Source organism: Chrysochloris asiatica, unplaced genomic scaffold, assembly GCF_000296735.1.
Source record: "Chrysochloris asiatica unplaced genomic scaffold, ChrAsi1.0 scaffold00450, whole genome shotgun sequence".
In the NCBI taxonomy this organism is placed as follows: Eukaryota; Metazoa; Chordata; class Mammalia; order Afrosoricida; family Chrysochloridae; genus Chrysochloris; species Chrysochloris asiatica.
Window position 1 is genome coordinate 929090 of NW_006408968.1, and position 16578 is coordinate 945667.

Here is a 16578-nt window from a genome sequence, read left to right on the forward strand (position 1 = left end):
AGCAGTCAAGAAATCAAACGATGTATTGCATTGAGCAAATACGTTGCACAAGATCTCTTTAAAGTGTTCAAAAGCAAAGATGCCTGTTTGAGGACTAACGTGTGACTGAACCAACGCATGATATTTTCAATAACCTCATATGCATGTGGAAAATGGACAATTATTACAGAAGAGCATAGAAAAGAATTGATGCTTTTAAATTATGGTGTTGGAGGGAAATACTAAAATAACATGGGCTGCCAGAATAGCAATCAAATTTTTGTTGAAAGAAACACAGCCAAGATGACCAGACTTTGTCTCTCATACTTCGGATATATTATCAGGAGGGTCCAGTCCCTGCAAAAGGACATCATGCTTGGTAAAGTGTAGGGTCAGCAAACATAAGAAGACCTCCAAAGATTGGTACAATGGTGTCAGTAACAGGCTCAAATGTAGCAACGATTGTGAGGTTGGTACAGGACTGGGACTGAGCAGTATTTGGTTCTGGTGAGCAAAGGTCGCTGTGAATCAGTAATGACCCAATGGCACCTCGCAATGACAACAAGGGTGGGGATGATACCTTATTGTTTAACAGTGAGAGCATTTCCATTTTGCATAATGAAAAAGTTTTGAAATCTATAGTGATGATTGCACATCATGGTGAATGTAATTAATGACACTGAATTGTACACTTAAAAATGACTTAAATGGCTGTTTTTATGTTATACGTATTTTGCCACTATGAAATTGTAAAAAACAAGGTTAAAAAAAGCAGGTGGAACTAATTTTAATAACATCTATTTTAAACATATTTTATACTTATTACCAGCTCAGCATGCATTCAACATGAGAAATATTAATGATATATTTAACAATCCTTTTTCAAGTCTTCAAATTTTTGGTGTATTTTACACATATTACACATTTCAAACAGGCTAATTTTTATCAGAAATAGTTTATCTGTATTTAAAATTCATAAAATTTACAATCAAAAGAGTAGATTCACATACCAAATTTATCCCAAGCATATGTAATAGTTTTCTAATAGCGGAATTGAGCATTGTTGTTGTTATGTGCTGTGGAGTCAATTCCGACCCATAGTGACCCTGTACAGGGTTTCCGAGGCTATAAATCTTTACGGGAGCAAAAAGCATCATCTTTCTCCCGCGGAACAACTGGTAGTTTCGAACTGCTGACCCTGAGGTTAGCAGCCCGATTCGTAACAACTATGCTACCAGAGCTTCTTTAGATTGTTAAAATTTGGGTTTAAATTAAACAAACTATAAAATTCAGTTCCATAATCACACTTGTCACGTTTCAAGGGCTCTATTACTGGAATCCTGATGTGGCGCCATAGGATCAGCACTGGACTTGGAACCACATGGTTGGCATTTCAAACCCACCAGCTTCTCCTTGGAAACCCTACACAGGTCTCTATGGGTCAGAACCTACTCCAAGGCACTTACCAACAATAACAGTACTGGATAAAGGAGCCACGGTTGCACTGTGAGTTATGCGTTAAACTGCAAGGTCAGCAGTTAAACTCACCAACTGGTCCACAGGAGAAAGATGAGGCGGTCTACTTCTTTAAAGATTTATTATCTCAAAAACACTGTAGGGGATCCCTATGAGTTGGATTCAACTGGATGGTAGTAGATTTGGTTGAAAAAAAAAATACTGGATAGTACAGATTATAAATCTCATTCACTAAGTAAAGAATGAACCTATCTACACAGCTAACTCTCTTATTGGAGATATTTAGGAACATAGGGTTGAACCTTACTTTAAAAATGATTTTGTTTCTGTATGCAGGTCACTTTCTACCTGTTACTACATGAGGTCTCATGATATGATCGGTTATTTCTGTTCTTAGCTTAATACCGTTCCATATTCATACAGAGCTTTTGTATTTCCTATTTTTTCTCTTTTCTGCTCACATAGTAGTTTTGTATTTCTAAAGAGACATGGTGTGACACTGTAGGAAAAGTGCTGGACTGCTAACCACAAGATTGATGGTTCAAACCCACCAGCTGTTCCTTGGAACCCCTATACTGGGTCGCTATGAGTCGGAACTGACTCGACAGCACCGAACAACAGTAACCCTTTTGTAGGTGTTCCTGGGTGGCATAAATGGCTAAGCTCTAGTCTGATAACTAAAAGGTTGGTGGTTTGACTTTACCCAAGAGTACCTTGAAAGAAAGGCCTGGCAATCTACCTCTGAAAGACTGCAACCACTCAAAACCCTATGGAGTACATTTCCACTCTGAGACACAATAGGTCACCATGAATTGAAACTGATTCCCTGACAACTTTTGGATGCCTTATAAAACCCTGAGTATCGTTATAAACTCTGGTTTTCATTATAATCTCATCACATTGTGCCAATTATTTTACTATAATTGCTTCTTAGATTGTTATAACTTGGCCAGTTCTTTTAGGATAGATGTTTTGTTCTTTGAGCACTGCCCATAATTTTCTTTGGATATTTATTGCTACTCAGCACTTTTTCCAGCTCAAAACATGGAATTAACTACTCTCCTAGGATGTGGAATGAGGAATATCACTGCTGACATCATATGGATTTTGGCTGAAAACTGAGAATACCAGAAAGATGTGTACCTGTGCTTTATTAACTATAAACTACTTCCAGATTGGGTGCCCTGAGCATAGACAACACCAAGGCCTATTGGAACTCTATCTAAGGTTGTAAGCGCCACAGTCCCATCCCTTCTCATGAATTCTTTGGCTAGCAAAAGTTCAGCACCTGCCCTGCTTATTACCTTTCAATGTTTTTGTTTGTATAATCTTTTGTTTTGCTGCTGCCAGTTTTCCTTATTTTATTCTTTATTTATTTTTCCTTTATTATTGCTACTGTTTGATTTTTTTTCTTTGTTTTCTCTTGTGTATGTGTTTTCTCTTCTTATCCTAACTGACAAAGGACAGCAACCATGCCCATACAGCCCAGCCACAACCATACCCTCTGCTGCTCCATCTATTGGGCAAGAGCCAATACTAGTTTCTATCTACCTGATTAACACAGCCTATACCAGGTAAAACTACCCTAAAGTGACCTGCACAAACAGTGAATGGAGAACTGTGCACACACTTCTGTTCTCTAATCAAACTCACTAGGAGGCAGTTAGTGAGTGCCTAAGAACACACCGACATACAATCATCAATTAAATATAAATATAACACCACAATGTCTGTAAGGCGACAGACAATTCCAGTTAATGTAAAGAAACAAGAGAGAGTATACCAAACAGATGACCAAAATATAGAGCCAGAAAATGTTTCTGAGGAAGACAAGGCACTTAAACTACCTGAAAAAAATTCAAAAGAATGATATTTAGGTATCTTCAACAAATTGAAAGATCAAGGAAAGCAAGGAGGACACAGAAAAAACTTTGGAAGAATTCAGGAAAAGACTATAGTAACAAACAGACCAAACAGATGAAATATTGGAGACAATACAAAACCTGCAAATAGAAATCCAGAAGATTAATACTAAAATTATGGAAATGTATAACACATTGAAAAAACTAAGCAGTAGATTTGAATAAATGAAAACACAAAATAGTGAAATTGAAGCAATATCTCTTAATACTAGTATGCTAGAAGAACAATCAGAAAAAAAGAAGGAAAAATCCAAAGAAAGTCTTAGATTTATGTGGGACACCATCATGAGGAATAATTTAGAAGTGATCAGAATTCCAGAACAGAAAGAGACAAAGAAAAGCATAGAAAATATTGTCAAAGTGTTGTTTGAAGAAAACTTCTCTAGCATCATGAAAGACAAGAAGACAAATATTCAAGCTGAACAAACTCCAAACAGCATAGATCCCAGAAGAAAGTCACCAAGACATATATTAAACTCTCCAAATTAAGGATAAGTCACGAATCCTGAAAGCACCTCAGGAAGAATGAAATGTTATCTACAAAGAAGAACTTATAAGAATAAGTTTTGATTTCTCAACTGAAACCATGTAGGCAAGAGCTGTCCTTCAAATATGACTGTGAAATTACTTTTCCAGATAAACAGAAATGAAAGGAATTGTATTAACCAGACCAACCTTACAAAGCATACTAAAGGGAGTTCTTTGGACTGAGAACAAATAAGAATGAGGTTGAAATTAATAGGGAGCTCTGGTAGTGTAGTGATTACGAGTCAGGCTGCCAACCTCATTCTTGTAGGACAGTTTTACTGAGTATTTTTGATTGACAATTATTTGCTTTCAGCAATTTAAATATGCCACCAGTATTTTAAATACCAGGGTCACCCTTGGTGGACAGGTTACAGATGAGCTCCCAGATGAAGACAGGCAAGAAAGGAGAGATGGACTACTGAATATTTAATCACTGAAAACCTTATAAATAGCAGTGGGACACTGTCAGCACCAGAATATTTAAACTTGATGAAGAGAACAAGAATATTGTAAGACACAGTGCAAGAAGATGGACATCTCAAGGTGGAAGGCATTCAAAATACAACTGGGGAAGGGCTGCCTCCTCAAAGTGGAGTTGACTGTCATGACGCAAATGGAGTAAAACCTTCAGGACCTTCATTTGCTGATGGGGTTTAACTCAAAATGAAAAAAAATAACTTTTAAAATCCATTAGTAATTGGAACATGGAATGTGCAAAGTATGAATCTAGGAAAATTGGAAACTGTCAAAAATGAAATGGAATGCATAAACATTGATATCTTAGGCATTAGAGAGCTGAAATGGACTGGTATTGGCCATTTTGAATGTGATAATCATATGGTCTACTATGCTGGGGCTGACAAATTGAGGACGAATGGTGTTGCATTCATCATAATAAAGAACATATCAGGATCTGTTTTGAAGTACAACACTATCTGAGATAGGATAGTATCCACATGCCTACAAGGAAGACAAGTTAATGCCACTATTATTTGAATTTACACTTCAACCACTAAAACCAGTGGTTATGAACTTGAAGAACTCTACCAACTTTTTCAGTCTGAAATTGATCAAACAAGCAATTAAGATGCATTGATGATTAGTGGTGATTGGAATGCAAAAGTTGGAAACAAAGAGGAAGATCAGTAGTTGAAAAATATGGCCTTGGTGATAGAAATGATGTTCGATATCTAATAATAGAATGTTCCAAGACTATTGACCTATTTGTTGCAAATTCCTTCATTAAACAAATTAATAGTGACATATGGATCTTATCAGAAGAAATACATTGGAATCAAATTGACTACATCTGTGGGAAGATACGGTGGAGTAGCTATCATCAGCTAAGACAGGGCCAGGGGCAGACTGTGGAAAAGACTAATGATCCTGCACATCCTCATAATTGTTATGTTTAAGCCCATTGCTGCTGCCACTGTGTCAGTCCTTCTCCTTGGGGTCTTCCTATTTCTTGCTGACCTTCCACTTTGCTAACTAATGATGTCCTTCTCCAGACACTTGTCCCTCATGATAACATGTCTAAAGTATAAGAACTGAAGTCTCACCATCCTGGCTTCTATGGTGTATTCTGGCTGTACTTCTTCCAACACAGATTTGTTTGTTCTTCTGGTAGTCCATGATACTTTTAATATTCTTCTTTACTACAATAGTTCAAATGCATCAATTTTTCTAAGATCTTCCTTATTCACTATCCAGCTTTCACATGCATATGGGTCAGGTGCACCTTAGTCCTAAAACTGGTATCTTTTCTGTTAAGCACTTTAAAGAGGTCTTTTTCAACAGTTTTGTCTAATGCAATATGTCCTTTGATTTCTTGACTGCTGCTTCCAAGAATGTTGATTGTGGATACAGAAAAATGAAGTCTTTGACAACTTCAATCTTTTCTCCATTTATCATGATGTTATTTATTGGTCCAGTTGTGAAGATTTTTGTTTTCTTTCATGAAGCTGCAATTCCTATGTAATATTCAGTATTTACTTCCTTATTCCCATACAAAAAGACTAGAAATAATACATTAAAAAGAGGAGGAAGAATGGAAATTATACAACCTACTTAACAATCTTCTAAAATTATGATAAATACGGCATTATCTTGGCTATTGAATTTTAAATTTAGAAACCTAGCCACATTTCTGTCTCATGAATTGAGTTTAATAGGATAAACATTAACTGAAAGTGAGAAATGAAAGAAGTTTGAGGTGGTTATCAGAAGAAAAAACAAAGTATCAATCCATTACTCATTTTTTTATGTTAATGTCTGGAGCACGCTGGCGAAAGCAACCATTTCCTTCTTATATATGAAAAATACTTTTTTTCTGATCAAATCCCAAAGAAGAAAAGAACTGCCTTATTATACTGATTATACTTTGAAGTGCAGTATTGCCAGAACTTTGCATGTTTCTCTTCTGATTATATTATCATCTATAAAGCCCACTTTCACAAAAGAAGAAAAAGGACTTCCCATTCTAAAAAAAAAAAAAAAAAAGTTGCATTAATGCTTATATCAAAAAAGTTATTTTTAGCATAGGAACATCTCCACCTGCTGGAACTCTTTGTTTTGTATTAAATGTTTCAGACAGGCAGGCTTCATTTAGCAGAGATTTCATGCTATGTTGGGGCTAAATAGTTTGAATTATTGTCATGATGCCAGGCACAGTTCTTTATAATAAAAAATATTATAGTTAATATTTGTCCATATTATCATTTTATGTAAATATTATGGAAAAGTGTTCTTTTTTAATCATTGGCCTGACCATGACATGGGGAAATCTTTTCCTAACCTCCTTTGAGCTGACGATAAGGATTTTATTACCACTTGTCCATTGTTTTAATCTGCACATTCTCAAACAGCATTCCACTATCAGATTCAAATATATTGAAAATGCAAGAAGGACTGTAATGTTATTCTTTTTGTCTCTATCAGCAGAGAAGAAACAGAAAATTGCTGACAGCAAGTACTAATTTTAGGTTTCTGTGGATGCTGTGCATTTTTTTCTGCCTAGAGGAATTAGGCATATAGAAACTATTCTTTTATGTTTTGATATTTTAGTATTATAATTTTTACAGAAGAGGAACCCGAGTCACAGAGAGATTGAATAACTTGCCTACTATAAATAGCAGATCCAGAAGTTAAATCTATGAAGTCTGATTCTAAAACCTAAGCTCCTAGATAGATAGATAGATAGATAGATAGATAGATAGATAGATAAATAGATAGATAGATGATAGAATTCTTATAATGTATATCAAGAAACTCATAGCAATCCTTGATAGGATTTCAGAGGCTATAAATCTCTATGGGAGCAAATCTTTCTCCTGTGGAGCAGCTGGAGAGTTTGAACCACTGATTGCAGTTAGCAAACCAATACCTAACCCACAATGCTACCAGGGCTCCTTTTATTGTATATATAAACTATACTGAATTACAAGGAACTAGTTAACACCAAATTTAGGAGTTACAAGAATGCATTTAGAACGGGAGTGACCCGAAACGCTGCCAGCACCATGAGCCTCCTCAACAAGCCCAACAGTGAGAAGACCCCAGAGGAGCTGCAGAAGCGGGAGGAGGGGAATCTAACCCGGTGCCCTTCTCGGTGTTCATGCAGTCAGTTAAGAACAACACCCAAGTGCTCATCAACAACAAGAAGCTGCTGGGCCGTGTGAAGCCTTTCGACAGGCACTGCAACATGGTGCTGGAGAATGTGAAAGAGATGTGGACTGAAGTCTCCAAGAGTGGCAAGGGCAAGAAAAAGTCCAAGCCAGTCAACAAGGACCACTACATCTCCAAGATGGGGACTCTGTCATCGTAGTCCTGCGGAACCCACTCATCGCCGGCAAGCAGGGGCCCAAAGCCGCCTCCCGCCACCGCATGAAGACCTACCTTGTGTTTGGAATAATAAAGTCCCTGGGGTTTTTTACTAGTTAATAATAAAAATAATAATAATGCATTTGGAAACAGGAGCACAGGAGTCCTCTAAGATGTTAATAGTACTCCATTTATTAATCTTAGAGAGGATATACAGATATATTTTATGACTAATCATCAAATTATACATATACATTAAATAATACATTAAATTCTATTTTTTATTTTTATTTTTAATTAAAATACTGAAAAATAGTATAACTGCAAGACTTAATAAAAATTTTTAAAACATTAATTTATAACTTCTTGTTAAGTGCTGTTAAGTCAGTCACCAGGACTTTTGGTAATGCTTTTGAAGAGTTTTTCTTTGGTAATCTAGCAATGAAGAATTTATTTTCTTCAGTAGTCTTGTCAATCACCCTGGTTATCATTTGCAATTTTTAAATGAAAATTTTTTAATTCTTAGGAAATTATTGGAAACCGTTCCACAGAAACAAGGAAGAAGACTTTAAAGAAAGGAGAGTGATTAAGACAATCCTGGGGATGATGGTGAGCAAAAATCTTAGTATCACAGTTGTACGCTTGACACAAAGTTGTACACGACTTCTCTAGACAGAAACACCCCAGAAGACTTTAGAAAATGTTCTACAGACTGAAAAAATTTTCAGAATACCTAATATGAACGACTGTATACTGAGTTAATTCAGACATTTAACAGAGAATCTGTGGTTTGTTTCCTAGTAAATACTTGAGTGGGTTTAATAATGCCTCCCCAAAATTCATGTCCTGCCTGAACCTCTGAAAGTTTCCAGATGTAGAGATAGGGTCTTTGTAAATCTAATAAATTAAGGATATCAAGATATCATATTGGATCATCAGTGGGCTCTAAGCTAAAAAATAAATACTCTTGTAAGAAGAGAAGAGGACAGAGAAGAAGGCAATATGAAAATAGAGGCAGAGATTAGAGTGATGCTGACACATGCCAATGAATAGCAAAGCCACTAAAATATGAAGGAGGCAAGACAGGATCTTCCCCTAGAGACTTTAAGAGAACATTATTTATTTTAGAATTATGGCCTCCAGAATTGTGCAAGAATAATTGTTGTTTGGAGCCATCCAATCGAAAACCAAACCCACTGCTGTTGAGAGAATTCAAATTGGTAATGACCTAGAGGACAGAGTAGAACTGCCCTGTAGGATTTCCAAGGCTGTAATTTCTGTCCTGGTGTAGTGCTGTGGACTACTGCAAAGTCACTTTGAACCGCAAGGTCGGTGGTTCAAGCTCACCAGCTATGCCTTAGAAACCCTATACAGGGTCTCTATACATCGGAACTGACTCAACAGCACTCATCAACAACAACAATCTCTATGAAAGCTGACTGCCACATCTTTCTCCTGCAGAGCTGCTGATGAGTTTGCACCACTAACATCTTGGTTAGCAGCTGAGCTCTTAAGCACTGTGTTACCAGCTCTGCTCCTTAAGCCACCCAGTCAGTGGTAACAGAAGATTTAGGAGACTAATACAGTACTTTATTTAGAAACTAAACAAGACAAAAAAATACACAAAATAATTTATAACTGCCAGAAAAACAATCATTTTTAAGGAATGGTGAAATCATTGTAATTTATCAAGTAGCTAAATTCTAATGAGTATTCAGAGTCATAGTAATGTGCATACCATTGAGCATTGGTAAAATCCAGTTTATGCTAGAAGGATGGAGAGATAAAGATTGTCCATGGGGTGGAATGATAAAACATTTGTCATTAGGAAGATAATACCTAAAACTAAAAAATTAAGAACTAAAACATGTATATTATTGAAGTTCTGAAGAAAATATAAAGAAAGTTACACATAAAAAAAGACTGCATGTTGTTGCTTTTGGTGAAAAAGAATTGAGTAGTAGGAGTATCCTGTTCATTTTAGTATCCTTTGTAGAATTAGTTGTGTCTTGGCAGGTGTAACTTTGGTAATCATAAAAACTTTTCAGTGAATCAATTCATATGAAGTGTGATATAAAAGCTCATGGACAGTATATGAATAGAATGAAAATAGAATATAGAAAAAGGATAATACTGAACAAGAAAAAATGGGACTAGGACCAGAAAATAATAAATACAAACAATTTTAGGGGCCTTGTTTTGTTTGGATTTGTTTACACACAAACAGAAATTCTATACAGAGACTTACTCCCCCAAAATAACTTGAAAGTCATCATTATAAGGTAGACAGGAGATCACAGAGAAGATGTGACAGTTTACAAAGTCATTACCTTACCTAGTATTTAATCCAGAATATACAGTTTCTCAGAAAAGTGCCCTTTGGAAACTTCTTCCACCTCTTTAACAAGGTAAAATCTATGAAAAAACCTACGTTCTCTCTTTTTCTTTCCCCATCACCAGTTTCTTTATTGCTTCCTTGACATCTCTGTTTCTCAATGTATAGATTATGGGATTGACCAAAGACTGAAGCAAGTTATATAGCAGTGCCACAAACTTGGTCACATCATGAGAGAGCTTTGGCTTTGGGATCATGTACATGTAGATGATAGTACTGTAGAAGATGGACACCACCGTGAGATGGGAGCCACAGGTCCCAAGGGCCTTCTGTCGTCCTCCAGGTGTCTTCATCCTTAGCACACTGTGAGCAATGCGCCCATAAGAGATGAAGATCAGTGAGAGAGGAAAGACAAGGAATATACTACTCAGCACCATAATCTCCTTCCTGTAGTTTGTGGTGTCCACACAGGCCAGCTGCAGCACTGGGGGTGTTTCACAATAGAAATGGTTTATCCGGTAGTGGCCACATTGGGGAAGGGTCATTGTGATAGGGGTGTGGACCAATGAGTTACTGAAACCCATAAGCCAGGATATGCTGGCCAATGTCCAGCAGAGCCGTGGTGACATGAAGGTAAAATAATGCAAAGGTTGACAGACAGCAACATAGCGATCATATGCCATCATGGCCAAAAGGATGCACTCAGTACCCCCTAGACCCAGGGTGATGAGAAGCTGGACCACACATCCAACAAAAGTTATGGACTTATCTGGCCCCCCAAGGTTGACTAGCATCTGAGGACACACGCAGGTTGCATGTGAGAGGTCAATAATAGAAAGGTGAGTGAGAAAAAAATACATGTGTGGAGCTGGGAGTCCAGGTGGGAGACTAGGATGATGGTCCCATTCCCCATGAGTGTTAGAAGGTAGAATATCAAGACGAACACAAACAAGATCTTGTCTAGCCATGGCTGCTCTGAGAAGCCCATCAAGATGAAACCTCCTCCAAATGTGGAATTGTCTCTTCCTATCACCTGAGTGGCCTGTGAGGAAAAGAAAAAGAAAATAACTTGACCATTGTGTTCTGTGTTTTATTATGAAAATGTCACTTTTAACTATCTTTAAGTGAAAAGTTCCTGTCGGGTCTTTGCCTTCCCATAAGTCTAACAAGAAACACCTGACCAATTTCGGAGTCTCATAAGCTATCCACAACTTGTCTGTTTGCCATATTGTGGTGACTTGCATGTTGCTGTGATTCTGGAAGACATGCCAAAGGTATTTTGAATACCAGCATGGTCACCCATGGTGGGCAGATTTAAGCTGAGCTTCCAGACTAAGACAGACCAGGAAGAAGGAAAAACAGACTATTTCTGAATGTTTAACACACAAAAAACTTATGAATAGCAATGGAACACTGTGAGGTATCACCAGAATATTGAATAGTTAAACATGATGAATACCACCAGAATACTGTCAGATATAGTGCAGGCTGATGAGCCCCTCAGGTTGGAAGGCACTAAATACAGGACTGGGTAAGAGCTGCCTCCTCAAAGTAGAGTTGATAGTGATGACGTGAATGAAGTAAAGTTTTGGGGGCCTTCATTTGCTGATAGGGCACAACTCAAAATGAGGAAAACCAACTGTAAATAGCCATTAATAATAGAAAAAGGGAATGTAGGAAGAATGAAATTAATAAAATTGAAATTTTTCAAAAATTGAATGGAATACATAAAGATCAATATCCTAGGTGTTGCTGCTGTTGTTAAATGCATTGCATTGGTTCCAACTCATAGCTAACCAACACAGGGTTTACTAAGAGCCATTGGTGAGTTTCAACTGCTGCCCTTGAGGTCCAAACCAACCTTGCAGTCCAGTGCTTATCCTATAGTGCCACACAGAGACTCTATCTTAGGCATTAGGTGAACCAAATAGATTGGTATTAACCATTTTGAATCCGGTAAGCATATGGTTTACTATGATCATGCCAAGCTATAGAAACCATTGCAGAGAATGGTATTCCAGAACACTTAATTGTGCTCATGAGGAATCTTCATAGAGACCAAGAGGCAGTTGTTTGACCAGAACAAGGGGACACTGAATGGTTTAAAATCAGGAAAAGTGTGTGCCAAGGTTGTAGTTTTTCACCATACTTATTCAATTTGTATGATAAGCAAATAATCTGAGAAACTAGAGTATAATGAAGAAGAATGTGGCATCAGGATTAAAGGAAGACAACCTGCGATATGCATATGATACAACCTTGCTTGCTGTAAAGCGAAACAGACTTAAAATATTTACCAGTAAAGATCAAAGACCACCGCTTGTAGCATGCATTGAACCTCAGTGTAAATGTAAAGAAAATGTAGAGAAAACAAAAATCCTCACCACTGGACTAATAAATAACCTGATGATAAATGGAGAAAAGATTGAAGTTGTCAAAGACTTCATTTTGTTCGGATCCACTATTAACACTCATCGAAGCAGCAGTAATCAAACAGCATATTACATTAGGCCAATCTGCTGCACAAGTCCTCTTTAAAGTGTTCAAGAGCAAAGATGTCAGTTTGAGGACTAAGATGTGCCTGACTGAAGCCATGATATTTATTGTGTAATAGAAGAATGTTGCAGGTTCCATGGACTGCCAGAAGAACAAACAGATTGGCGGTAGTAAAATCAGAATGTGCCCTAGAAGCCAGAATGTGCCTTAGAAGACTTTGTCTCTCATAATTTGGACATGTTATCAGGAGGGACCAGTCCCTGGAGAAGAACATCATGCTTAGTAAAGTATAGGATCAGCATAAAGCAGAAATACCCACCCAATGAGATGGATTGGCATAGTGGCAGCGGCAGAGGACTGAAATGTAACAATTACATGGATGAAGCAGGACTGGGCAGTGTTTCCATTTGTTGTACATAGGTCACTTTGCATCAGAGCTGACTGGACAGCACCTAACAACAACAACATGTTGTTGTTGTTAAGTGCCATCGAGTCAGTTCCGAGCTATTGCGACCCTGAACAGGGTTTCCGAGGCTGTACATCTTTACGGGAACAGAAAGCCTCGTCTTTCTCCTGCAGAGCAGCTGGTAGTTTCGAACTACTGACCTTGTGGTTTGCAGGCCGATTCGTAACGACTATGCTACTAGAGCTCCTTAACAACAACAACAACAACATAAGGTATAGAAAATGACAAGAACAGAAGAGAAAGCTACCGCACTCCTGCAGGAATCACTATGGCTTCCAAAAACAATTCTTCCTCTAGACTTTTCTGTAGGTTCCTATCTTTAAATGCCCAGAACTTTGTTCATCTTCTACCCATGTCTCATACACTTCTGTCTAACTATCATCAAATCTTCAATCAAAAATTCAATCCCTCTAAGGAGATCAAAAGTAATGCAATTACTTACACTAAAGGCAAAACATGATCTAAGATACAGTGAATAAAGGCGCCCTGGGAGTGCAGTGGGTTAAAGGTTGGGCTGCTAATTGCTAGGTCAGCAGTTTGAGTCCAGCGGGTGCTTCCAGGGAAAAAGATGAGGCTTTCTGCTCCTGTAAAGATTGACCACCTCAGAAACTCAGGGTTGCTATGAGTCAGAACCAACTTGAGGGCACACACACAGCCAGCCAGTCATACTGAATAAAGTGACCTTGTGTAGGTCTAAAATTTGGAGAAGTCTGTACTGTTGCTAGATGGACATGACTCAAAGAGGCAGCCAGATAGTGAGAAGGAAATGACTCAGACTAGTTTTGACAAATATTCATCCTGTTGATCTCAATAATCTGATGCAAACAGTGGACTACTAGCCTTTGCTTTCCTGTCCCCAGCATGCCCTCTTCTTATGACTCCATTCCTGCTTACAGCTGCATTGATACTCACTTTATTTTATCTAGATTTTAAAAAAGTCAGTGGAAGATTGACAATTGTGTTTCCTCTGTACCCACTAAGCTACTAAAAGCAATGTCTGTGAATGGTGACCTTTAAGAGAAATGTTGATTTTAATATTAAAATTAACTTGCAATTCCCTACTCAAGCTGTTCCCTGTTAAAATGTGTCCCCATTTTGCTGTAGAAAAATGCCTAAAAATGTATAGAACTTTGTATTTTAGAATCTTCACATAATTAGGTCATTCAATCCACATCATAGCTTATTTTTTAAACAGCTGCAACAAAAATTGGAGAAGAAACATATAGGAAATATCAGTGGTTCTCACATACATGCATTAGAATTATCAGAAGATCTTCTTAATGCAAATTAACAATGCAAATTATGGGCCCTACCTGCAGCTTTTCCTGATTTTTCTGAGATAGAGAATTTGCATTTTTAAACAAATTCCCAGGAGATGTTGATGAAGCTGTTTAAGGACCACACTCTAAAAACCATTGTCTGAGCTTTTGACACTCCCAGAGTACTCTTCATGGTATAATTCACTGAATAGACACCCAACAGGCATTACTTTAATAAAATAATTGTTTAGAAAATTGATTAAAGAATTATAATAATGACCTTGCAATGTGGAGTTGAAGATTATGAAGCAGTTGGTGGCATAAGCCTTTCTCCCAGGACCTGAACAATACCTGGTTTACATACCTTATCATTTACATTTTCATTTTTCCTCTTCCTTCATTTCTCAATGTCTGTTCTGAGTAAAAATTGGCACCAACCTCAGTGAATTAAACCAATGCTGGATACGTGAAAGTATATGCCTTTCTGCACATATTGTATACATGTATGTATTGACATAGGATACACATGTCACCAAGGGATTTAGTGCATAGCTATTGCAAATGACCACAGTGAAACTAATTCAATTAAATATAATTCAACAGATTAAAATTTTATCTTCAAGTATGGTTTCAGGTAGTCTTCAATCATGATATTTCCATATGACGTTTTTCTCATTTGTTATTTCCTTTTCCAGATGTTAAGAGATACTGCTAATGAAAACAAAGGTAAAATGCGCTATCACACATAACTGAAAATACACAAACAGCAGATGATAAATAGTGACTGGAGCCTCCTAAAAATTAGCTACTTAGGTGCTCTAAAGATTTCACCAAAAGACTACAAAGAGAACACACATGTTGTGGGGAAATTTTGGCAACTATATATATAGCAGACAAAGGATGAATCTCTAAAATTTATAGAAAACATCAACACTTCCACAAGAAAAAGACAAATAATTCAATTCAAAAGTGGATAGAAGAAAAGGACATGAACAGACACTTCACCAAAGGAGACACTCAGGTAGCCGACAAACATGAAGAAATGCTTGCCATCATTAGCCATTGTTGTTAACTGCCATTGAATAGGTTCCGACTCATAACTCATAGGTTGTCTGAGGCTTTAAATCTTTGCAAGAGCAAAAAGCCTCATCTTTCTCCTGCTGAGAGGCTGGTGGGCTCAAACGGCTAATCTCGTAGTGTGCAGTCCAGTGCTTATCCTAGCCATTGTTGTTGTTAAGTGCCGTCAATACAACTCATAGCGACCCTGTATAGGGTTTCCTAGCCATTGGTGGTGGTGTTGGCTGTGTGCCACCGAGTTGCTTGAAACTCATAGAGACCCTGTATAGGGTTTCCAAGGCTATAAATCTTTATGGGAGTAAAAAGCCTCTTCTTTTTCTGGCAGATTGACTGATAAATTCAAACTAATGACCTTGCAGTTAGCAGTCCAGCTCATAATCCACTAAACTGAAAAAAATCCAAATCCAAACAACAAATATCATCAAGACCCAGGATTAATAGCAAAGTTTTAAAAAACAGAAAACAACAAATGCTGGTGTGGGTGTAGCGAGACTAGGACCCTTCTGCACTGCTGTTGGGACTGTAAAATGGTGCATCCACTATGGTGTTTTCTCAAAAACTTAGAAAAATCATAAAACCTCACAATCCCTCTACTTGGTATATATCCTCAACAAATAAGAGCCTTGATACGAATAGATATTTGCGCACTATGTTCACCATGGTACTATTCATAACAGCAAAGACAGAAACAGCCTAAATGCCCACCAATGGAAGAATGGATAAACAAACGTTGGTACACACATAAATGGAATACTAGGCAATGTTTAAGAATAATATTGACTCTAAAAAACACCATGTATCATGGATGAATCTGAAAGACATTATGCTGAGTGAGATTAGTCAATCACAGAGAACAAATATTGTATCCGACCACTATTGTAAAAAGTCAAGAAAAGGTTATCATAATAAAAGAAACATCCTTTGATGGTTACCGGGGGTGGGAGGGAAGAGAGAGTAATTCACTAGAAGGTAAACACCAGTTAACTTGGGTGATGGGGAAGATAATATATAATAAGAGGTTGGAAGAAGAATTACAAAGACAGGGGAAGAGACAGACAGGAGTACAAGAGTTCAACGGAATAGAGGTAAATGTTATATACACAGTCCTCCAATAACAGTGATCTACTGGTAGATACATGGCTATTTACACAGATTGAACAGGTATGAGAGGAGAAGCAGGAGCATACCTTGTTGTTGTTGTTGTTGTTAAGTGCCGTC

At 37.4% G+C, this 16578-nt stretch overlaps 2 pseudogenes; one reads left to right on the forward strand and one right to left on the reverse strand.

The window, feature by feature from the left end:
- Positions 1-7426: 7426 nt before the first annotated feature.
- LOC102842214 lies at positions 7427-7847 on the forward strand (annotated as a pseudogene).
- Positions 7848-10154: 2307 nt separating this feature from the next.
- Positions 10155-11306, reverse strand: LOC102842596 (annotated as a pseudogene).
- Between the last annotated feature and the right edge of the window lie 5272 nt (positions 11307-16578).